Source organism: Chlorocebus sabaeus, chromosome 8 (assembly GCF_047675955.1).
Source record: "Chlorocebus sabaeus isolate Y175 chromosome 8, mChlSab1.0.hap1, whole genome shotgun sequence".
Taxonomy (NCBI): domain Eukaryota; kingdom Metazoa; phylum Chordata; class Mammalia; order Primates; family Cercopithecidae; genus Chlorocebus; species Chlorocebus sabaeus.
The window spans coordinates 9,609,148-9,632,700 of record NC_132911.1 but is presented as its reverse complement, the minus strand read 5'-3'; positions in this window follow the sequence as shown (position 1 = coordinate 9,632,700).

Here is a 23,553-nt window from a genome sequence, read left to right as displayed (position 1 = left end):
TTTTTTTTTTTTTTTTTGAGACAGGGTCTCCCTCTGTCACCCAGGTTGCAGACAGGAACAAAGCTAACAGCACATGTTCTTACTTCTTTGTGGAAGCTAAAAATAAAAAATGATCTCATACAAGCAAAAAGTAGAACAGAGTATACTAGACGCTGGGAAGGGCAAGGGGAAGGGAGAGATAAGGGGAGATTTGTTAAGGGATACAAAGTTGGCCCAGCATGGTGATTCATGCCTGTAATCCCAGCACTTTGGGAGGCTAATGTGGATCAGTTGAGCCCAGGAGTTCAAGACCAGCCTGGGCAACATAGTGAGACCCCGTCTCTACAAAAAAAATAGAAAAGTTAGCCAGGTGTGATCTCAGCTCACTGCAACCTCTGCCTCCTGGATTCAAGTTATTCTCATGCCTCAGCCTCCCAAAGTGCTAGGACTACAGGCATGTACCACCACGCCTGGCTAATTTTTGTATTTTTTTGGTAGAGAGGGGTTTTCACATGTTGGCCAGGCTGGTCTTGAACTCCTGACCTCAAGTGATTCACCCACCTCAGCCTCCCTAAGTGCCAGGATTACAGGCATGAGCCACTGTGCCCAGCCGATCCATATTTTACATGTGAAAGTAAATTTACATTTCACATGAGATAAAGTAAGAATGTGCCATTAGAGCTTTGTGTTTGGGAACAAAAGGAAGACTGTTTCTGCGTGACTCAGTTCCTAGCTGAACTTTTCCCTTTAGCATAGTGAGTTTGGTGTCCTGGGATGTGATTTTTTTTTTTTTCCATGTCATCCTTGCTAGCATTCACCATTGTCTCCCTCCTCTCTTTGGACAGTAGGGAAGGCAGAGCGGCCAGGGGTGAGGTCCGGTGGCTGGTCACCGGCTTCTCCTGGTCTGGATGGAGCCTCATTCTCAGGCAGGGATGGAAGGGTGCACCCAGCAAGCCTGCTCTCCTCCTCCCTGTTGAGAGGTTGCCGGGGAGGCCCTGTCCTGTGAGCTCCTAGGAGGCAGGTAGGGCCGGGGATTCAGGGAAGGATGAATGCAGGTACTCCCTGAGCAAGGCGCTGGGTCACGCCTCTCTCTGGGGTTGGGAAGCTGGGAAGCTCTCAGGACATCTGCTGCCATCTCAGGCTCTGCGGGGTGGGAGCTGTGAGGTGTGGAGGGAGGAAGGCCAGACTCGGAAAGTTCAGGCTCCCACCTCTGACCCATCACACTCATGCTGCAATCATGGCGAAGTCACACCCTCCCTCTGAGCCTTAGCATTTAGCCTGGAGTAATCTCTGAGATGTATACTAGCTCTAAAAAGCCAATTCCTGCCCCTTGAACACTCAAAATGTATTATTAGTCCACTCCCATCTGAACTGAATTTTGGGTAGGGATCCATGGGCTTCTAATACTAATCCTTTGTATCTGATTTTTTTTTTGTATTTTGAGCATTTTATTTAACTCTTTTTTGTACTTCCTATCTCTCTGCCGAAATTCACCATCAGGCATGTTGCATACCTTTTCTGGTATATCTTTTAATATAGTAATTATAGTTATTTTTAAAGTTGCTGTATGATAGCTGCAACATCTGGACCATCTCTGAGTCTGGTTCTGTTGATTGCATTACATATTGACAATTTTGTTTGTTTCATCATTTGAATGGCATCTGTCATGTGTAGAAGAAAAATAGAGACTGAGTAAAGTTGTATTTATACCTGGAAAAAAAATGTATTAGTCCACGCTTTTGTGCTTAGATTTCAGAATTTAATGCTACAGGCAAGCACTCACAGACTGATTCTCCCCTCTGACCCCTGAATAATTCTGAGAGTTTCCCAGACCCCAGGCCAACCTCCTCTGTCCCTCCTGCCCCTACAATGTCCTACCCAGGCCCTCTGACTCCCCAGGTCCTGTCTGACACCTGTTGTCTCTTCCCAAACAAAGAGATTGAGGCCCTACATCTCCCTCACAGGCTTATGTCCACCCCAACAGGGCTTTCCTGATACTATGCCCCAACTTGCAATGCACCCCAACCTTTGGTTTAGCCGAAAAGAGTCAAATGCTGGCCACTTGCTTTCAGACAGATGTTGGTAGCTAAAGAAAAGATTCGGGGGTTGTAAGATCTACTCGGACCCTCCAGGCCAGAACACATGGGTGATCAGTGATACCACTGAGGTAGAGGGATTGTGTCATTCTCGGTGTGAATCTGATGCCAAGGGCAGATTAGCCAGCTGGACATGTGTTGACTAAGGGCTTATCAGGGAGCAGGACTCTCTCAGTGTCAGACGGCACAGTTTGGAGGACAGGAGATGGGTCTCGCTGCACTCAGCCTGTCCGAGGCATTTGAAGCAGAGCAACTCCATCTTGAGTAGGGGTTGGGTAAAATGAGGCTCTCAGCCTGTCCAAGGCATTTGAAGCAGAGCAACTCCATCTTGAGTAGGGGTTGGGTAGAATGAGGCTGAGACCTACCAGGCTGCATTCCCAGGAGGTTAAAGCAATTCTTAGTCACAGGATGAGACAGGCGGTTGGCACAAGATACAGGTCACAAATACCCTGCTGATAAGACAGGTTGCAGTGAAGAAGTCAGCCAAAACCCACCAAAACCAAGATGGCCACGAGCGTGACCTGTGGTCATCCTCACTGCTACACTCCTACCAGCGCCATGACAGTTTACAAATGCCATGGCAACGTCAGGAAGTTACCCTATATGGTCTAAAAAGGGGAGGCATGAATAATCCACCTCTTGTTCAGCATATCATCAAGAAACAACCATAAAAAGGGGCAAGCAGAAGTCCCGGGGTCTTCGTCTATGGAGCAGACATTCTTGTATTCCTTTACGTTCTTAATAAACTTGCTTTCACTTCACTGTATGGACTTGCCCTGAACTCTTTCTTGTATGAGATCCAAGAACCTTCTCTTGGGGTCTGGATTCAGACCCCTTTCTAGTAACAAGCTTAGCAACTGGGAAAGGGCCAAGTCCAGAGTTCAGACACTTCCTATAATAAAGCTTCCCCGGCCGTCCTTTCTTCTCTAGTCAAAGGCGTGGCTATGTGTGCAGCCCTCAGAGGAGAGAAAGAAGAAGAGTTGGACACATCGTTAGGGTGCTCCTTCTGCAGATAGGGAAGCTAAGAACGGCATTCAAGGCCTGGCTTGGCCAAGCTCACCCCACAACTGATGGGACCTAGAGTGTTGTCTCCAATCTCAGTGCTGGCAAAGATGGGACACCTGTCCCGACCCAGTACCCTACACAGGCCTTCAGAAGGTCACCCAGAGAGCCAGACACAGGGCTCCCAGGGCGCAGGCCTATAAACAGCATCTGGATCTGGGCATGCACACTCCCGCCCGGCGTACAGGGCGGCGTGCACAATCCCGGGCACAATGAATGGTCCTGTTGGCCAGGAGATGGCTTGTATTCATCTGAATTGCTTGGGTCTGAGCCAGCCCCTTGTCCCCAAGCAATGCCATTTTGGCTATTGTGCCGATGATGGCTGATGATTATCTTGGTTGTTTATCCAGTTGCTGTATAGATTGACTTGCTGAATGTCAGGGTTTGACTGTTTCCATAACAGGAAGCTGCTCACTGTCTCACTGTATTAAGGAACTCTAGTCTACACAATAGAATCCCAACAAAACCCTAAACACTCCATTTGCTGGGGGAGCCTCATTGAATCCAACTCTCATTGTTTCTTTTATAGGCTGAATCCTGTATTTACAGTGAGAGGGGTGTGTGTGGTTGTGTGCGTGTGTGTGTGTGTGTGTGTGTGTGCACGCGCATGCGCATGTGAGTTTAACAAGATATGAAGTCTGGCTTGTCACCTTCCAAGCTCTCCACTTGAACCTAAGCACAGATCAGGGGGCCACGATTCCCCAGACAGAGACCTACTAGGGTGGGAGGGGGTGGGGGACCAGCAGGACCCTGCCCCTGGGGAGTCTCTCTTCAGTCCTCCCAGGGTCACCATGCAGTCAGAGGAAGTTGGAGTTTTTGTTTTCATACCGAGGCACAGTCAAACAGTAGAACAAAACTCCCAAGTCAGCGTTGAACCCAGGCGCCAAGACCCTATGGGGAAACAGAAGATGAAAGGGGAGACATTCGGCGCTGGTTTCTGTCACTGTTATTTATGACCTTCTGGGTGGTTCCATGCTCCTGGGAGTTTCCCAGAAGCTCTCCAGGCACCTGGTTAAATTGCATGGATTCCTTTTTGATTTTTATCTGGCTCTCTCCTCCCATCCTTAGCTGCCAAGGAGCTTAGAGGAGAAACAAATGGAGCATGACTGGAGGAGTCTGATCTCCACGAAGAGCTGCCTGCTTCAGGACAGAGGCTTGGTGCACCCGGCGGGTGGGTAACTAGAGCTGGCCGGGCGCTCCTGGCGGGTGCAGGCCTCCCAGCCTAGTACCTGGCACAGGGCAGGCACCCGATTGCCTAACAACCTGAATGCCAAAAGATGCTTCTGAGCGTGCAGTCCCTTGGGGTGCAAGTCCAGATAGAAAATAAGCCTGGGCTGGGCGCAGTGGCTCACACCTGTAATCCCAGCACTTTGGGAGGCCGAGGCGGGTGGATCACAAGGTCAGGAGTTCAAGATCAGCCTGGCCAACATGGTGAAACCCTGTCTCTACTAAAAATACAAAAAATTAGCCGGGGGTGGTGGTGAGCACCTGTAATCCCAGCCACTCGGGAGGCTGAGGCAGAGAACTGCTTGAACCAGGGAAGGCGGAAGTTGCAGTGAGCTGAGATCGCGCCACTGCACTCCAGCCTGGGTGACAGAGCAAAACTCCATCTCAAAAAAAAAAAAAAAAAAAAAAAAAAAACCAAGAAAGAAAAAAGAAAGAAAGAAAAGAAAAGAAACCTGAATTCTTGGGGTATGAACCCTCCTGCTACTTTTAAGACTTGAAAATATCATAAACTCGGGTGAGTTTTGGCATTTTTGCCTGACGTAACCATTTAAGTCAGTGAAACAACTTGTCAAGTCATCCACAGTGATTAAGTGGAGGTGTGAGATGTGCCTGTCTTCCGCAGCATGGAGGCCATTCCTGAACACCATTCATTCTCATACGGGGAGGGGGAGAGAGCTACTCTACTCAGATGTTAACACACAGATTGTACAGAGGGTAGTGGTGTCCCAGATTGCAGAGGCTACCTGGCGTTAGACGTCCACTACTAGGACCCTTTCTCCCCTTTGCAGTGAGGTGACTGGTCTACCCACAAGGAGGGTGGTGGCAGGCTGGGGGAGAAAGAAGGGGGACTGTTGGTTCTCAGAGGGAGCTGGAAGATACTACAGCCATCATCTAGTTCAATCCATTTTGCAGGACAGAAGAATGAGGCTGAGCAAGTCAAGCAAAGTGCTTGAGGTCAAAGGAGGCTGGCCTGCTCCCTTGGCCTATAGAGAAGGGCCAAAGAGAGAGGTAGCATTCGCCTGAAAAGCCCAGCTAAGAAGGGAGTGACAGCTCTGCCACCCAGGGAACCAAGGAAGCCAGAGAACATGGACACAGGGCTTTTGTCACCAATGACTGAGCCCGGGTTATTTTAAATTACCATGTACATTGTGGCTTCAAGTGTCTTTCAAAGAAAATTCAGGTTTCCCAGGGAGACATTCAAGTTACATAAAGCACAGACGTCCATGCCTTCACCTCTCTTAAATTACGTAAAATTGGAGGTCCTGGAGAGATAGGTGTGCTTGAATCTTGCTTCTTAGAATAAGCTCCGAATTGACAAAGCCTCCCATTCTGTTTGCAAAGACCTGACCTGGGGAGATATAGACACCAGCCAATCCATTAGATCTAAACAGGCAGAAAAGTGTTTTGCTTTGCTTTTTAAATTATCCAACCAAATTCGGAGAGTCTTGCATCCTGGTGCTGACACAGGTAGTCAAACCTCACCCCGATGTTTCACCCTAAATACGTTGCTGAGATGGAAACCTCTGCTTTCACGGAAGGTGCTCCGTGTCTTAAGGATCAAACTCTCATGTGCACCTTGCTCCACTTGCCTTGGAGGGTTCCCTGCAGACAGAGCTCCCATGGGAAAGCTGTGCAGCCCTCCCAGTTGTCATGCTAGCTGTTTAGCAGTAGAGGGCATTGTTTACTTAAAATCCAGGCATGAACCTAGGCCAAGAGAAAGTTAGCGTTCTGACATCTTAAGAGTGGTCATCTGACCAGCTCCCCAGTCTCTCCCAAACCAAGTCCACCCAACCCGATAGATGAGAAGCCCGTAAGTTCACAAAGACCTGTCCTGCCTTACTGAGGAACTCGGTGTGGGTACAGCAGATCCTCCCTATCAAGAAACCCTTCAACCAACCTGCACCCATTGTGTTCCATTTCCTCCCGTTCTGTTCCACTGACTTTGAACCTCAGGTTCACATTGCAGCAGATCAGATTACTTCCCCAAAATGCCTTCCCTCTATTATTCTTGTTTACCGGGCATTCGCTACCATGTTAATGTCTCTAGGGTGGAGGACGGGGTAGGGTTGGAACAGGACAAATTGGGCCTAATTTAAACATTGGCAGATTCAATGTCACATTGTCTGAGAGTTCAGGATAAAGCTTGATCTTATAAATGGTAAATAAAGAGCATTTGATTATTTATTGGGCTTACAAGTAGGAAGCCTGGTTTCTATAAACACATGCAAAAATCAGAGTCACTCTTACCAGGCTATGCTTCTTGGAAAAATGTCCCTAAAACACTTGAAACACTGATAATTCTTTCAATATTAGCCATTTCTTTGTGGCTAATGTTAACATGATTTGTGTTGAGGTTTGGCCTTAGTGTAAGGTGTAGTGTGGGAGGTCTGTGGGTAAAGCTAGCAGAGGGGAAGACTCAAAGCACCCGAGTAACGTGTTCCCACAGCCATCTGTTCATGAAATTTGCAAAAGTAAATTTCATCACAAATTGGTGAAGACTGTTGTTTGTTGTCCCTCTGACTTCCTTTCCATCGTACTTGCCCTATCATTGGGTGGCACTAGAGTGGTCAAGGACATTTTTGAAATCTGCCTAAGGGGATGTTGAGTCGAAGGCTTATTTAGGCGGGTTTAATGGGATCTCATCTGACCATCCATCCATCCATCTATCTATCCATGTATCCCTCATCTATCCGTCTATCTATTGATCTAACCATCTATCTAGCTATCTAATCTATCTCAGTCATCTCTGTAGAATGGTAAACTGTCCTGCTGTGGACATGGCCTGCAGACACTCACTGGGGACCCACCAGTGCCACAAGGTGAAGGTACAAGGCTGGTCACGGGGCCTCTGCGGGAACATGCCTTAGGGCTTCAGTGCATATCCAGTGGAAGAGAAAGAAGATTGGAAATGTGCAGACCCAGAAGGTTGTAAGGATAATTTTTCTGGTTTTGTGATATTTGTGGAGTTTTTTAGCTTTCAAAAATGCACTATTTGGGCAAAACTATAGAGAGAGTATAAAGCTCAGTGGTTGCCAGGGGTTGTGGGGAGGCAGGATGAACACACTGAGCACAGAGGATTTTTAGGGCAGTGAAATGCCTCTGTATTATAATGTAATCAGTGGGTACAGGTTATTATACATTTGCCAAAATTCACAGAATGTTCAACACCAAGGGTGAACCCTAATGTAACGTATGGACTCTGGGTGATGATGAAGTGTCAGTGTAGGTTAATTGATTGTAAAAAATGCACCACTCTGGGGTGGGGGCATGGTGATGATGGTGGGGGAGGTTGTGTGTGTGTGTGGGGGGGGCATATATGGAGATTCTCAGCACCTTCTGCTCAATTGTACTGTGAACCTAAAACTGCTCTAAAATATAAAACCTATTTTAAAATCTGTTATTTGTTGTGATTAACTTCCTCATGCCTAATCAATATGAACTTCTGAGCCTAATTATGCATTCACTGTCTTGGACTCTGCTTCTCCCAGTGTCGAGGTTGTTGGCCACCACAAACCCTGGATCTGTCCTGTGTATGTAGAACATCCTTTCGGTTGCACGGCTGGTGCTGACAACCGAGCCACTTTCCCATTCAGATTGTAGCTGTCTTTTTGCTTGTTTTTTTGAGATGGAATCTTAGCTCTGTCACCCAGACTGGAGTGCAGTGGCGCCATCTCGGCTCACTGCAACCTCTGCCTCCAAGGTGCAAGAGATTCTCATGTCTCAGCCTCCCGAGTAGCTGGGATTACAGGCACGCGCCGCCACGCCTGGCTGATTTTTGTATTTTTAGTAGAGACGGGGTTTCCCCATGTTGGCCAGTCTGGTCTCGAACTCCTGAGCTCTGGTGATCCTCCCGCCTTGGCCTTCCAAAGTGTTGGGATTACAGGCGTGAGCCACTGCGCCAGGCCCAGATTGCAGCTGTCTTGACGGTGAAGCAGTGTCTCTCATTCCAACAATCAGCACAAGGCGGGAACGCGTTCTGCGGCTAGAGGCTGGAGTCGCTGGCCCCTCTCCTCGCACGCCCCGACTTCTCTGCAGGGCTGGTGCCGTCGGGCCTGCCGGGCAGGGTTGGGGAGCTTCGTCCTGAGATCGCTGGTCACTTGGAGGTTTCGGGAGAGGGCGTCCTGCCCTGCCAAGCTGGGTCGCCAGGAGCCAGAAGTTTCCCTCAGTCTGGCCGTGCCCGGTCTGGTGCTTCCATCCTTTTAATGTCTGAGAGGCCTTACTTCCCAGCCTGTTGGGTACGTTTTTGTTTCTAGAAGTTTCTGAGTTTCCTCCTTCTGCAACACAAAATGAATGGGCTTTATATTTTGATATCTCTGAGTTCCTGCTTGGCTAGAGGGAAGAAAATAGTTTTTTTCAGTAACCAAAATTCATGAGGGTGAATTTTTCTTCGCAGAAAAGCTGCCATCCAGGTTGTCCTGGGGGGACGAAGCCCTGTCGTATCCGCACTGGCCAGCAGAGGGCGACACACAGCTGCCTGCAGGGACAGAGCTGGAGAAGGCTCCAGGGATAGGTCCGGGACCAGCGGGGCCACCAGGCAGCGTTCCCTACTGCACCCAGTGCCCCCTGACAAAGTGGCCCCATCTAAGAAGACAGCAAAGGTACCTGGGCCCAAACGTCTGAGTCAGGCTGTGCCGGGGGCGTCAGACTCGGAGCATCCCCTGAGCCCCGGAGAACCAGCCGGGCCCTCAGGTCTCCCCTAAAAAGCCCAGGGAAGGATGCAGGGGAGAAACTCCAGGGAGGAACAGACCCCCCGCCCACCTCCTTCTGCCAGAAAATCCCAAAGACCTCCCTGCAGCGTTCTAGACCCTACACGGGGGTCTTAGAATAGGGTTGCCCAAGAAAATGCAGAACTCCCAATTAAATTTGAATTCCAGATAAAGAACAATTTGTTAGTATGCCTCCACCAAATATTGCACGAAATATGCATATATTTTTAAAAGCAGTCTTTCTTTATCTGGAAATTCAACTTTAACTAGGTGTCTTGTATTTTTTATTTGCTAAGTCATTACCACTCTCGTCGCGAGGCTCCTAGAATATTCTAGTCCAGCACAGACCAAAAGTGGAGTTCCTTCTCCCTTACACCAGCCCGTTCTCCCCAAAACTCCTTGGAGGAGCTTCCATATCAGGCCCGCTCCAATCTAAACCCCTCACTTCAGAAAGGGCAAGGAATAGTGGATGCTATAGGCCACTCGGACCGAGCCGCCCTCATCTCTCCTCTTGTCTGATGGACAGTCCACAAAGACTCGTATTTCCTCGGCCTTCTTTGGTCCTTTCAATAAAGCAACAGGCCTCTGCTTAACAGAGAGGGAAACTGAGGCACAGAGATTCCAACCTGTGCAGGGCATCAACTCAACAGACACACCTCCCAACATCATAGCTGGAAAGTGGGTGCCTGGGCCGGAGTCTCCTTTCCCCCACCCTGAGCACCGAGGTCAGGATCCCACACAGAGAGCCCAGCCATGTGTTCAGTACCCCACTGCCCAGCACACCAGATGGCCGGGACTCAGGGAAAGGCCTGTGAGACTGCCTGTGTGGCTGCCCCCGCCAGCAGGACACCTGGGCCGTCCGTGCAGCCTCGGCGACAGCCCCAGCGGCAGCCTCAGCGGCAGCCTGGCTTTCCTGTACAGCCGCTGCAGGGTGTAGGATGCTGATAACGGGAACAATGCTGCAGAGGAAAAGTGGCAGGAGCAGGACAATGAGCCGGCGGCAGGACTCTCCCAGGCCGGCGGGAGCGAGGAAGGACTCGCGGGTCCCAGGGGCCAGGCTGGAGACTGTGCTGTGGCGGGCGCTTTGGGGACGCCCCAGGCTCCACTCCCCAGGGAGGCAGCCACACATCCCTGTGGGTGGGGCAGGTGCAGACAGGGACTCCTGCCCCTGAGATGGGCCTTTCCTGCCCTCCATGTGCAGAAGGGCAGGTTGCCTGTCGGAGTGAGGAGTGAGCGGCTCCCAGGATAGCCACAGTTCTGACCGCAGGTGATCCAGAAACCTCTCACTCTGTCACTCTCCTGTCCCTCCAACACCCAGCAGGAGGCCTTCTCACTCCCAACCCGTGAGAGCATCTGTGTCCACACAGGACACGAAGGTGGGCCTGCCGGTCACTCAGGTAGGCGGGCCACTGGAGCAGCAGGGAGACAAATAACTCAAGGCTTGGCCCAACATCAGACCATATTGTGGAGATGGCCACATGCCTTGCAGGTGCTGCTGAAACGGTCCCCAAGATGGCCACATGCCTTGCAGGTGCTGCTGAAATGGTCCCCAAGAGCAGCCGTCTCTGCCTTGAGCTGGCTGGTGGCTGAGATGGCAGGAGGGTGGCACGCTCTTTCTATGGCTCATGGTACGCAGTAGGGGTGTGAGTAGGGGTGGATGTGAGTGGCATCTATCATTCCACCCTCCCAGCCGGAATGGGAATCCTCACCAGGGGTGCCCAGGGAGCGAAGGCTAAGCCCCTTTCCTCTGCAGCATTCACAGGGCTGGGGTTGAGACCACGTCTGTGGGTTCACTCCCCAGCTCCACCTCATACTGAAAAGGCCTTAGAGCATCATACAAGATGCAAACAGTATAATGGGATAAAATACATTAATAAGGAACAAAGTTGAGGGGAAAAGAAACACGGAAGGAAGGTAAAATGGAGCCAGGAGTGAGGCGAAGTTCACGAAGGTCACACCATGAAGCCAGCACGGCCAGGTCAGCTGCTAACATAGCAGGAAAGAAAACCACAGCCCGTCGCGGCTGTCCGGGAGGAGGAAGTCCAGGTGTTCTTTTCTGATATTAAACCAAAGGAACTTCTCATGCAAGGTCCTCCTGCAGAGGACGTGGTGTAAACCCGGGAACACCTGCCCTGGGGTCTCACTGTGACCACAGCCTGTCCCTCCCAGGGCTGACTCTGGGAGCTTCTCTCCATGATAGGCAGGGGTAGCACAGGGAGGACCGGTTAGGAACAGAGACAGAGGCTGCTGTCTACCATCCACGTGTCCAGCCCTCTGCTGTGTGGCTTCAGGTTGGGGCAGACTGCCTGCGTCTAGAGAGGTCCTCGCAGTCCTCAGCCTGCCCGTTCCTCAGTGGGCCCTGGCTGGATGTCAGGTAGTCAGAGCTGGAGCCGTTCCTCTGGCCATGCGTGCTCCCAGTCCTTGCAGACCTCCCTGCTGAGCCCTGTGCGCTGGGTGGGGCTGCCACCAGCTTGTGAAAAGCAAGGCGTCTGAGAGGCCATCCAGCCTGTCTCCACCCTGGAGGGCGGGAGGCCAAGGTCTCGCCTGATGAGAGTGCACCTCGTCATGTGGTGGGTCACCTGTCTTCACCTGCCGACCCCAGTCCCCAGAACCTCCCCTGGCGGACACCTGCAGTCACCTCAAAACATCAGCTGTGAAGGGGAACAGCAGGCTCAGCTGGCAGGAGCCAGGGAGGGCAGCTCTTGAGGCCTCCGACTTCACCCCTAGGGGGCCCATAGGCCTCTGCCTGGGTTGGTCAGGTGCATGTTCTATGCCAGGTGCTGCCCCGGGGCCAGTCATGGGTCCCCAGCACGGACCTGCGCAGCTCAGAGGGATTCTAGCACCTTCTCCGGGTGGGGACCAGGAGACTTGCATTTGCTGCCCTGGTCCAGTGGGCCACTGTCTTTCCCTCAGGTACCCAGGGGGACCACACTGGGCCAGGTCCCAGCAGGCCCCTCCCCAACACAATCAAGGCCGTTGCTCCAGAGCTCCTATTACGGTCTGTTTTGTCAGCACTTGGCATGCAATCAACAGTGGTGACACCAATTACTTGTGTCACAGCTTCTAGGGAAGACGGAGATGTATGACACCCAGCATGGGGGCCATCCATCAGGGCCTGAGAGGGACCGAGGGCCTGTCACAGTGACAGGGAGCTGGGTGGCGGTGGGGGTGTGGTGAAGCCAGAGAATCTCAGGACAGCCGGGTGGCAAAGTGCTTTACATCATCAGAATTAGTGTCTGGGCAGGGAGTGAGGCCTGGCTTCCAGGAGCCAGGCATGAGCCAAAATGCTTCCCTCTCCCGCTACAGCTGGGCTCCGGCCAAGCTGGACCCTGGCTGTCTTCCAAGCCTCTGCACTGTGGACACTTCTGTTCCCTGCCCTGGAGTCTCCCCCACCCCAGCTTTTCCTCTTTCTTCAAGGAGCCTTTCCCCATTTATTGCACCCCCAGCCCCATGTGAATGTGCTTTCTTCTTCCTGGCTGAGCAGCAGCAACTTTCAAAACCGGTGAAGCCAATGTCAGCCTGTCACAATAACTAACTGATTAGCTATTCACGATGATGTGTCTGTACCATCTGAATTCCCACAACCACGGATGTAAGTGGGAGGTCAACGTGGAAACTGAGGCACAGAGACATTGCGAACTTTCCCTGAGTCATGCCCTTCGTGAGCAGAGAGTGGCAGAGGGGCAAACTGCAGGCACGGAAGAAGGCGTGACGGGGTCCACCCACTGCACCTTTAGGACCTACAGATGTGCTACTGGGGACCCCAGGCTAGATGAAGGCAGGACAATGGCTGGCTGGATGATCTGGTTCTGGGAGTTCCACCAGCCTCAGGAGGATGTGGGCTTTCAGGGGTGCCTGCCAGGGGAGAGAGAAGCCCGCACCCCCCATCTCTGCTGACTCTCGTGCTCTGCCAGTCTCCGGATTCTCCCCACAAGAGATCCTTCCCCTGGAGGAGCTCTCCAAGTCTCCCATTGATCTTTCTGCATCAGTTTTCTCATCCGTCCAATGGGTCCAGCAAGCCTAGCCTTGGCTCTTCATGGGCCATGTTGAGGGACAGAGGAAATCCAGTTGGGCTTTGTAAAATGTGCAGGGCAACTCACCCGTGAGGTGTTATCTGCTGGGTTCCTCTGATCTGTCTCTGTGGGGCTGGGGAGGGAAGGGCGATGGAACCCTGAGTCGTGGAGAACGTCATGTCTTAGCTATGATTGAAAAAGCCTGAGGCAGGGGCTGGGTGTCAGTGGCTCATACCTGTCATGCCAGAACTTTGGGAGGCCGAGGAGGGCAGATTCCCTGAGCCCAGAGGTTCAAGACCACCCTGAGCAACATGGCGAGACTACATCTCTACCCCAAAAAAGAAAACAAAAAAAATTAGCCGGGAGTGGTGGTGCACACCTGTAGTCCCAGATACTCAGGAGGCTAAAGTGGGAGGATCATCTGAGCCTGGGAGGTAGAGGCTGCAGTGAGCTGTGATTGTGCCACTGAACTCCAGTCTAGGTGACAGAGTGAGACCCTGTCTCAAAAAACAAAAAGAAGCAAAAGGCTGAGGCTGGTGGAGCCCAGGCTCTAAACCAGGACTACGCGAGTCTAGCACATGGCTTTGGTTCTACGCCAGGGAGTGTCGTGGAAATTTAGGGGTGACTCAGCCCTGTGTTTCAGAGCGGAAAAGGACTTCAGCAATGCCATAGGTGAGGAAACAGGCCCAGAAGAGTGAAGGAGCTGGTTCAAGGTTCAAGGTCATCCAGCTTATTACAAAAGAGCTGACATCAGAACCCCCCTCCCCAAGTGGCCAGGAGGGTCCCCCTACAAAGGTCCCCTAGGGGGTCTTCCTAGAAGCCAATAATTGGCGAGTACAGAATTCTGTCTTCAGCCGTGATTCTTCATCACAGAGACGACTTTCACCGCGGCAGTGTTAGGAACTTCTCAATCCACGTCTTCTTCAAGGAATTAACCAAGGAGCGAGGCCCAGGACCTGCAAAGAACTGCACAGAATCGTCTAATAAGTCACCTGCTGTGCTGCTGAGGTGGTTCAGGCCAAAAGGGTGTGACTCGGTCAAAGTCGCACCCCCTGTGCTGGAGAGGAGACCCCGGTGCAGGCCCTGGTTCTGCTCCTGCACTGCCACACCCCCACACCACCCTGCACCTCAGGGCGAGTCACCCACACATAGCGCTACCTGCCAGGAAGGGACTGGCCCAGCCTGGGTCACTGTTCTAGCTGCTCCCTCCTTGATTTTCCTCACTCCTTCCCCAGCTCTTCATTTGCTGCACACCACAGGTCACCTGCAAATGCTCAATAAATGCATCCAGACGCCCAGAGGTGGGGAACCAGGACCCCAGTGCCTGCTGGCTGCCTTGATGCTCCTGTCTTGGGGCTCCTGACTAAGGGCAGGCAAGCCAGGGATGGGAAATGCACAATCAGCACTGCTGTTATTTACGGGGCCCTGTTGCATTAATTAATTAAACAACTTCTGTTTCTGAGAGGCGTCAGAACTGTGCCTGCTTACAGCTGGGGTGCAGGAGGTGGTTGAGACTCCATCCTGTTCCCTGGAAGGAAATGTGGAAACAGAGCCTGGAGTGCCAAGAGAGGGAGTGGGCAGCTCCCCTGTCTCACCCGGCGGCTGCCACCACGCCTGAGTGTAAACGGGATGTAAACCCTGAAAGGCTTTGCGTCCCTGTCTGGGCTCAGCAGGCTGCGCAGAAGGCGCTTCCAGGCTCCGGAGGAACACACTAGAAAGGGGAGGGAAAAAAGGCACAGGGAGGGAACATCACACACCGGGGCCTGTTGGGGAGTTGGGGGCAAGGGGAGGGATAGCATTAGCACAAATATCTAATGAGTGTGGGACTTAAACCCTCGGTTGACAGGTGCAGCAAACCACCATGGCACATGTATACTTATGTAACAAACCTGCACGCTCTGTACACGCATCCCGGAATTTAAAGCAAAATGTTTTTTAAAAAGAATAAAATCAACTGTAATTCCCTCGCCCTACCCCCCACCCCCCTCCTCCCACAAAAAGGACAGCGAAGAAAACACACATCGGCTCAGGGAGCGGCGTAATGGGAAGATTTCAGGGTGATGTATGGTGCTGGGGACGTTATTAATGGTTTGCTGATTTTTACCTTTAAAACCTTTGGGCAGATTATTTATTATGTCCTTGGCATGCCTATGATCTATGGAGAGGCACTAATCTCCGAGCAGGGCCTCTCATGTCCCCCGCTCCTCGACAGCGTCTTAATTAGGCCGGAACGCTGCCCTCCCTGCCCCTGCCCTGTGCCCACCCCCGCGCAGGGAGGTGACGATCTAAAGCTTATGCTCTCAGGGCCATGGAGCCTGCAAACCAGAGAACCTGGTTCCTAGGCCTAACTCGGCATTGACTTGCTGTGTGACCTTAGGCAGGGGCACAACCTCTCTGGGCCTCTATGTTGTTATCTCTCAAATGAGAGCGCTGCACTACTCAAGCCGCAGTGACATGGAGAGACAGCATGGCAGAGCTAAGATGCAGCAGGCGTGTGGCCCTCCAGGTGCCAAAGTCCTGTGCTTCTACGGCATAGAGAATCGGGAAACAGAGGCGGGACTCCAGTGGCTGACTGTCGCAGCCTTAGACACCAAGGGTTTCTGGGTACAGTGGCTGCTAACCACAGGATGGGCCTCTCGAATCCTTGGCTCCCAGAGCTGGGAAGGGGTGGCTGAGCCTCCAGAGACATAAGCATCCTGGGTCATTGTGCTGGTTGGGGACAGAGCCGGCATGAGAAGCCAGGTATAGTAAGGAAGGCCATTCTGACTGGAGAAGTGTGTGACCTCAGGCAGAAACATCTGGAAGAGAGAAAGCCAGACCCCTCATGCTGGCCTGAACACCCTCCCTCAGGAACCCGGGCATCCTGATAGTCCTGGGCTCTCTCTGACACACACAGCCGCGTCCCCTACAAGAAACAAGCCCAACCGACAGTGACCCTCATCTCTCTCAGACTCTCAGCCACTCCTTTCTGGGTCTGTGTTTGGAGGACCTGGTGGCTGCGTGGCCTTCAACCCAGGGACAGGCCTCGAGCTGGCAGCTGGGCTGGCTGAAGCCCCATCCTCACCAAGGCCACAGGCAGGACCTCATAGGCCTGCCCCTCATTAACCAAAGCTCCACATTATTTTTCTGATAGACGTTGAGGAGGTCCCACACTTCCTCCTCCCAACGTCGGCCATTCTAACAACACACTCACACCTTCCAAATGGGTGCCTCTCAGGTCTCCAGCCTGGGGGACATCAGAGTCCTCTCCTCAACTGGGCAGCATTTCTGTCACTCTCAGCTGCCTCTCTTCCCCACACCCACTACCCACAGACCCTTCTGCCCCCCTAATGCATGCACATAACACACATGCACGTGTGCACACATGTGCATGCCATGTAACCTGTCTGTGGTTTCTCGTGATTGGCATCACCCCATCCTAAGGTCCCCTCACCCTCCTAGCCCCAGCTCATGACCACTGGCCATCCTAGCCCAAGCCCTGCCTCCTGGAGAAGCCTCTTACTGCTACTGCCCCCCACCCAGGACCTCACGTGGCACTTGCTGTCCAGGCCACTTCTCTGCATCTCTCCATTTCCTCAGCCACCCTCTGGGTTCGGTGCTGTCACTGTGACCCCTGGGTGCATGGAGTAGGACCGCTGTTCTATTCTGTCACTTATCTGTCAGGAGGGCAGCGCCTGTGACCAACGGACCTCTGAGGAGTAAGAGGTGGCGCACACAGCAGGTGCGCCCAGAAGCGGGGACATGAAGGGGCAGTGCTTTCAGTGCTTTCAGCTCGGCTGCCACATGGCCTGACCCAGAATAGCTGCTCAGACCAGGATGCAGTGGGCACCATCGAGCTTCATAGTAGCGGTGAAGAGTCCTTGACCCAGAAGGGAATGGACTCAGTTTATCCTACAGTTTTCTCTCCTCACCTTCATCTCTTAAATTCAGAACGTTTTGCAGGTTTAATTCCAATGCGCAATTGGGGAGCTCAGGTGTACTTGGAAGCGGAGGTGGGAAATGAGAAAAGGTTCATTGCTACTCGATGGCAGAACAAAAGAGCTGTAAAGCACTGTCTGTACCTCTGGGTCCCCAACACTTTGGGAAGCTGCCTGTCCTGTCGGGATGTGTCTCTCACAAGCCAGGTACAATCTCACGGTGCTGGGGCAGATAGAATGTGGGGCCCAGCTTTTTCCAGGGAGATGAGTCATTTTCCAGCTCCCGCCTTTCCCACCTTTCCACTGCTTAACCCCATGGATGCCTGTCCCTGGCTTTGCCCTTTCTTGGAATTGCTGTGTTTGGCGGAGCTTTGGGAAGTCACCCAGTCCGTGGCTTTGCCTGGAGACAGGGTGCTGCCGAGCCAGGCTGGAGTGTGGGCCGTCTTGCTCCTTCCGGGACACAGTGGGAAGAGTGAGGAATCAGGAGGCGAATGCTCATCCCCTCCTGGCCGTGGGCTCTGGGGCAGGCACGGTGGCCCTGAACGTTAGTCTTTTCAGCTGTAGAGTGGAGCCGTCACTGGGGCATCGGGGGCAAGGCTATTTGTCCTTGTGCGGGACATGCCCATGTACTGCAGGATGTTTGCTACTCCGGCCCCTGCAGGTAAAACAGCTCCGGCGCCCCAAGTCCCTGGGACAAGCAAAAACACTTGACACTGGCTGCCCGTGATTGGAAAACCACAGAATCCCTGTTCCTTAGAAAAGACAGGCCGGTGGAGGGTGTCTGGTCGGGTCCTGGGGTGGGGTTGAGACACAACCCGGGAGAACCTGGGAGGTTCTGTCCTGCAGACCAAGGGCAGGGCTTCAATGTGGCCCAGAGTGTGGCCCAGCAAGGCTCAGCCACAGCAGCGGGGGGCGATGGGGCTTTGAGGAGAGATGATGGGGGTGAAGCCCAGCCCAGGGGGTGCAGGCCAGAGGATTCCTGGCCCAAGGGGTTAGGGCAGGCTGCGTGGAAAAGGGAGCCCCTGCTTGGAGGGAGTGGGGTTTGGGTTCAAATCCTGCCTTCGGCATCTACCTGCTGAATGTCCTTGGAGGAGTTTTTCTGAACCTGTATCTTCATCCAACACAACCTTGCAGGGATGTGGTCAGGATTAAAAGTGACTCTGTACACAAGAGCCTTTGGGGTATACATATTAGGAGTTCAATGAGGGAAAGGAAGTTATACTGGGCAGAGGGAGGAGATTGCATCTTCAAGAACATGGCAAAGCCCCCATGGAAGGAATTCCCAGGCAGAGCTGAGTTCCCCAGGTGAGGACCCAAGCCCAGGGGAAAAGGCAGGTCCAGCTCCCGGAGTGCAGACCTCAGTCAGGCCCCAGATGATCTCAGGGCTGCTTCTATACCTCTGCTCCAAGGACAGGGCTGTCCTGGGCTCCGGAGGTCCCGAGGGCCTCAGCAGTGGGGTCCCGCACACATCCACACACTCTCTGTTCACACACCTTGACCTGTGCCCCTGACTATTCCCTGTTCACCATCCGAGTCCATGCTTGGCCTCTCTGTTTCCACGCTCCTGTGGCCACCTCCATCTGGAACGTCCCCCACCTTTATCTTCCGCATCAAAGCTCATGCCACAAGCTTGGGCCGAGTGCCACTGTCCTACTGCTTTCTGGACCGCCCACTGGGAGGGCTCTGCTGCCTGCAGCGTCCACAGCGTCTACCCACATCCGGCTCCCCTCTCACTGGAGCATATCAGCGTTGGTCTTAGGGGAAGCTCCCCTGCCCCCAAATAAAAATGCCCCAAGTTGCTTTTCTTGGACTGACATACCCAACTCTGCTAGATAAAAAGGACAGAGTGGCCGGGCACGGTGGCTCACCCCATAATCCCAGCACTTTGGGAGGCCGAGGCGGGCAGATCACCTAACGTCAGGAGTCTGAGACCAGCCTAGCCAACACGGTGAAACCCTGTCTCTACTAAAAATACAAAAATTAGCCTGGTGTTGTGGTGCATACCTGTAATCTCAGCTACTCTGGAGGCTGAGGTAGGAGAATTGCTTGAACCCAGGAGGCGGAGGCTGCAGTGAGCTGAGATCTTGCCACTGCACTCCAGCCTGGGTGACAGAGCGAGACTCTGTCTCAAAAAGAAAGAAAAGAAAAGGAACAGAGTGATGACATTTGCCGACAAGGAGCTTCCGTGGTGACCAGGGGCGGCTGATGGCTTAGAAGCCTTGTCTCAGGGCCATCTCAACAGCTCAGTGGGGCGGGGACTATTAATTTCCTCCTTTCCAGATGTAGGCAGTTAAGTGAACGGCAGCTCCTGGCGCAGCAAGGCTGGAACCCCTCGGTGCACCCCAGAGCCTGCCCTCTGCGTCCCCGATGCTGCCTCCAGGACAGGGCCTGGGCAGGATGCGCCTGAGCCACCGTCCTGGGAAAGGGAGTCAGGAGGAAACCTCCTCCTCATCCCTGAGCTTCAGCAAAATATCTTAGTAAAAACACATTTTTTTCCAAGTCATTAACAAGAAGGCTTTTGGTAGGTGTCTGTGATGTGCAGGTCAGCAGGCCGGCAGCAGCAGGGGCCGTGGGCAGCCCTGACCTCCAAGGCAGTGGTGTGGGCCTATGGGCACACTCTGAGCCCAGGAAGGTGCTGGGTGCTCCACAGGGCAAAGGCCCTTTAGTCCAGGCCGGTGTGAGCCCGGGGGTGCTGTGCCCAGGACCGGCATGAAGTACTCCGTAGAGCAAAGGCCCTGCAGGCCCAGGCATCTAATGCTGGAGCGGGGGCTTCCTGTACACAGGGAGCTGCTAGGCTGGGGTAAGAGGAATACGGGTGAAGAGGGAGGGGACAGAGGGCTAGGATCGGGGACCGGCGGGAGGAGAGAGAAGGAGGAGGAGGGGAGGAAGGGAGGTAGGGAAATGGAGTAAGCAGAACCCAGGCTGAGCGCCTGGCCCTGGCTGGGGTGGTGAGAGGCCCTTGGGCAGCTGCAGGCAGAGGCAGCATGGTGAGGTTTCTCTTTTCCAGAGGCAAGTGGTGGCAAGTGGTGAGGACAGAGTGGGGGGCAAGTCTAGATGTGGGGACACCCTGAGGAGGCAGGTGGAGGGGTTGGGACGGCAGGAACTGCTGGGCCTGGGGCAGCTTTGGTAGATTCAGGGCTGGGAGCTGAGGGTGAGGTGGATGAGCCTGGGATGGCTGGGGGCTGGGTCCAGTCATGGGGACAAGAGCAGGATGAGGACGAGGACAGAAGGTGCCTAAGGCTGCTCTGCGTGTGTGGCTCCCAGGCAATGTGGTGGAGGACACTCAGAGAGATCCTGGGCCTGAGCCATGAGCTTGGGAGTCCTCTGCCCAAAACCAGGTGCAGGAACAGCAGAGCACGGATGGGCTCACCTGGGGGACTGAAGGCAGAGGTGGGCGGTGGATGGAGATTGGGGAGACGCCGACGTTCCCCCTTTGAGGTGTCAGAGCTGGGCTAGAGAGAACCCGGAGATGGTCACTGAGCTGGGGTCAGTGTCTTAGGAGTGCTGGCCACCACCATCTAGGGAGATGATGACTGAGAACATCCCAGCCTTTGGAAAATACGATCATAGCCAGCAGTGATTCGGGGCCCAGCGGGTGGTGGGGGCAGTGAGTGGAGAGGGGAGGAGAGGAAGAGGTGATGGAGGAGGCGGGCAGGGCCAGGGGGAGTACGCTCCTCAGCCACAGAGCTGCAGGGCCTCACCCACAATCTGAGTGCCTGGGGCCATGATCACCCCAACTAGGTCTCAAAATATGGGACCCAGGAGGGCACAGGTGGGCTCTGTCAGCCTCTCAGGGTGAGGGTTGAACCAATGGGAGGGTGGAGACCCCTGATCCCTGGAGGAGCACCATAAGGCTGCCGCCCACCCCCTGGATCTGGAGGTTCAGTTCAGACCCCAGGCCAATGACCCCAGGAGGCCAGGCCCCGCTGGCTCCAGTGGAAGTCACGGAACAAGCCAGGGCCACTCTGCCCGGGGTACTTGGTTAGTGAGAGGGAGCGAGCCTTGGTGCCTTTGCAGCCCAGGTGTGTGTCCGTGCAGGCTGAGTCCCGTCTCCATAGACAGGGGCCTGGGCTGCCAGCTGTGCCTGTGGACATGGGGGCAGGAGGGTCAGAGGAGGGAGATGGCTCCGTATCCACCCTAATTGCCTCTCCGGAGAGGGAGACAGAGCGGGAGGTTGACTCTGGCTGACCCCCACTGTCCCTTGGGGAGTCTGCATAATGAGAGCAAGGAAGCAGCCGCCGTCTGTGTGTGCGTGTGTGTGCGTGTGTGTGTCCGTGTGTGTGTGTGTTGGGCCGGGACTGGTGAGAGCCCCTCTGAGGACCACATATCCTGGTGGGAGGGTGGCCCGGCTGTAGAATGCAGGCAGGCGGGGGTTTGTGCCAGCTTTCCTCTGGGTACTTGGTGAAATGCACATTCCTAGGCCTCAGACACACTGGATCAGAATTTCCTAAGTGGAACTGTTCATCCTAAAGCTCCATAGGTGGTTTTCATGTTCATTTCAGTGAAGGAAAAAACCCACAGGCCTGTGAGATCTTTGGAAACCTCAGGAACCTCCCCGTTCCAGGCATGCACTTATGTTGAAGGCTTCCTAAGATTAAGGATGGGTCCCCTTCTCCCCTGGCCAGGCTAGACAGGCCCTTCTGGAGACAGCCTGCCCTCGCGCAGAGACCCCAACGACGCAGGCAGTTTGAAAGGAGAGGAACGGGGGCATGTGGGTGAGGGGACAACTGGTCTGAATGACAAGGGAGTGGCTTTGCTGCCTGCCTGTGTTTCTCTGCAGGGCCTCTCCTAGTTCTGGGATGGGGGATATTGAGTGAGAGATGGGAAAAGGCCTGGAATCTAGTCTGGGCTCAGCCACTCATACAGCTGTGAGATTTTGGACTGAATCAGCCATCAGCCACCTCCACTGAACATCAAACCCCTCCAAGAGCACCGTGCAGGAGCCCTGCCCCAGACTGATAAAGTTAGCATCTCCAGGTGTGGGGCTGGACACGGGTCTTTGGTTCTCAACCCCTAAATGGTGATCCTTTTCTCTGATCCTCACCAACTGGAAAATAGACAGGAGAGAAGGGCTTGGTTCCTTCCCCTTCCCCTTCAAGAAGGAACTCCCCTGGCCAAAAGCTTCTGTGTTATGCTGATACTATGGATGCTTTGTCAGCATTTGAGTGACACATGACATGGGTTTTGATTCGGGGCAGGCTGAGGCTATAGGAATGCCAGCATTTTAAGAGATGCTAGAAGATTGCTGTAGAGAAGGCACAAAAATCCTCTCAGCCATTGGCCCTGAAATTCTTTATCTCCAAGTCAGAAGGAAACAGTGTTGTCCATTAACATTACATTTTTTAAATATAAAGTGCAGACATACTGGGCAGGGGTGGTTTAAAGCGGGTCTGTTTGTAAACTTAAAGGAGAATCCCATGGGCAGATAACTTTTCAGTTTAATGATCAGCTTTATAAACCCAGGTTATCTCTGGCTGCTGATATCTGTACAGAAGTAGAACATTGCTAGAGGCAGAATGTAATCAGTTGAACCAAAAATCCCATTTAATTTACCCCCCTAAATTGTCACTACGTTGCAGTAAAGTCATTCAACAAGGTGTTGGCTACCTTTAGCTAAGGTGTTTATTTACAGGATCTAAATCAAAACAAAGAAAAAATATGATATAATGGAAGATGTGAACTTTGGAGTCTGAAATATCTGAGTTTAAATCCTGGCTTTGTTCCTAACTAGCTGTGTGAGTTTGGGCAAGTCTGTGTCTCTTCTAAGCCTCGGTTTCTCCATCTGTGAAATGGAACACCTACTTGCCTATTTCACAGACGTGTTGAGAAGTTTAAATCTCACAAATGATCATTTATATCAAGAGTCTAGTATGGTACCTGACACATTGTAGGTATTGAATACTTAGCAGTTATAATTAAAATATGGATCCATCCCCAACATGTGTGTAATAAACTTTCATATTATCTATTTCGCAACACTACAATGAGGAAAACATCATTTAGCCCATTTTGCAGATGCTGAAACTGAGTTGGGATCACTGGGACTTGAGCCCAGGTCCTTCAGCTCCAGGTCCCATGCTCTTTTCATTGCATACTCTTAACTAGAGATGGACAGTGCCATTTTAATGAGGTGTCAGGTCAGTAAAGGGGCAGGGCTGGCTGTCACTGGCATTCGGAGGTGGGGGGCAGCAGGGAGGGAAACAAAGGGGTTGGAACATCACTCAGAGAATGAATGAGGACTTCAAATCACAGAAGAGGTGCCCGGTGGATGCTTCATGCCAGCCAGTAGTGACAAGTGCTGCACGCCCCTGCATGTCACCATTTCCAGAACAAGCTCACAGTGCAATCTGTTCCACTGGGGGCTTCTAGCTAAGATGCCAGTTCTGATTGACATGTGACTTGTGAGTGTAATTCTTCACCAGCCCTTCATCCAATATGAAGAAACACTACCCCCCAAATATATCACAGTTTACATATATATAAAATTATGCTTTTATTGTCAACACCTTAAGGAATCACCTTTGCAGAACATTTTTAAAATATGTCTTTTTTT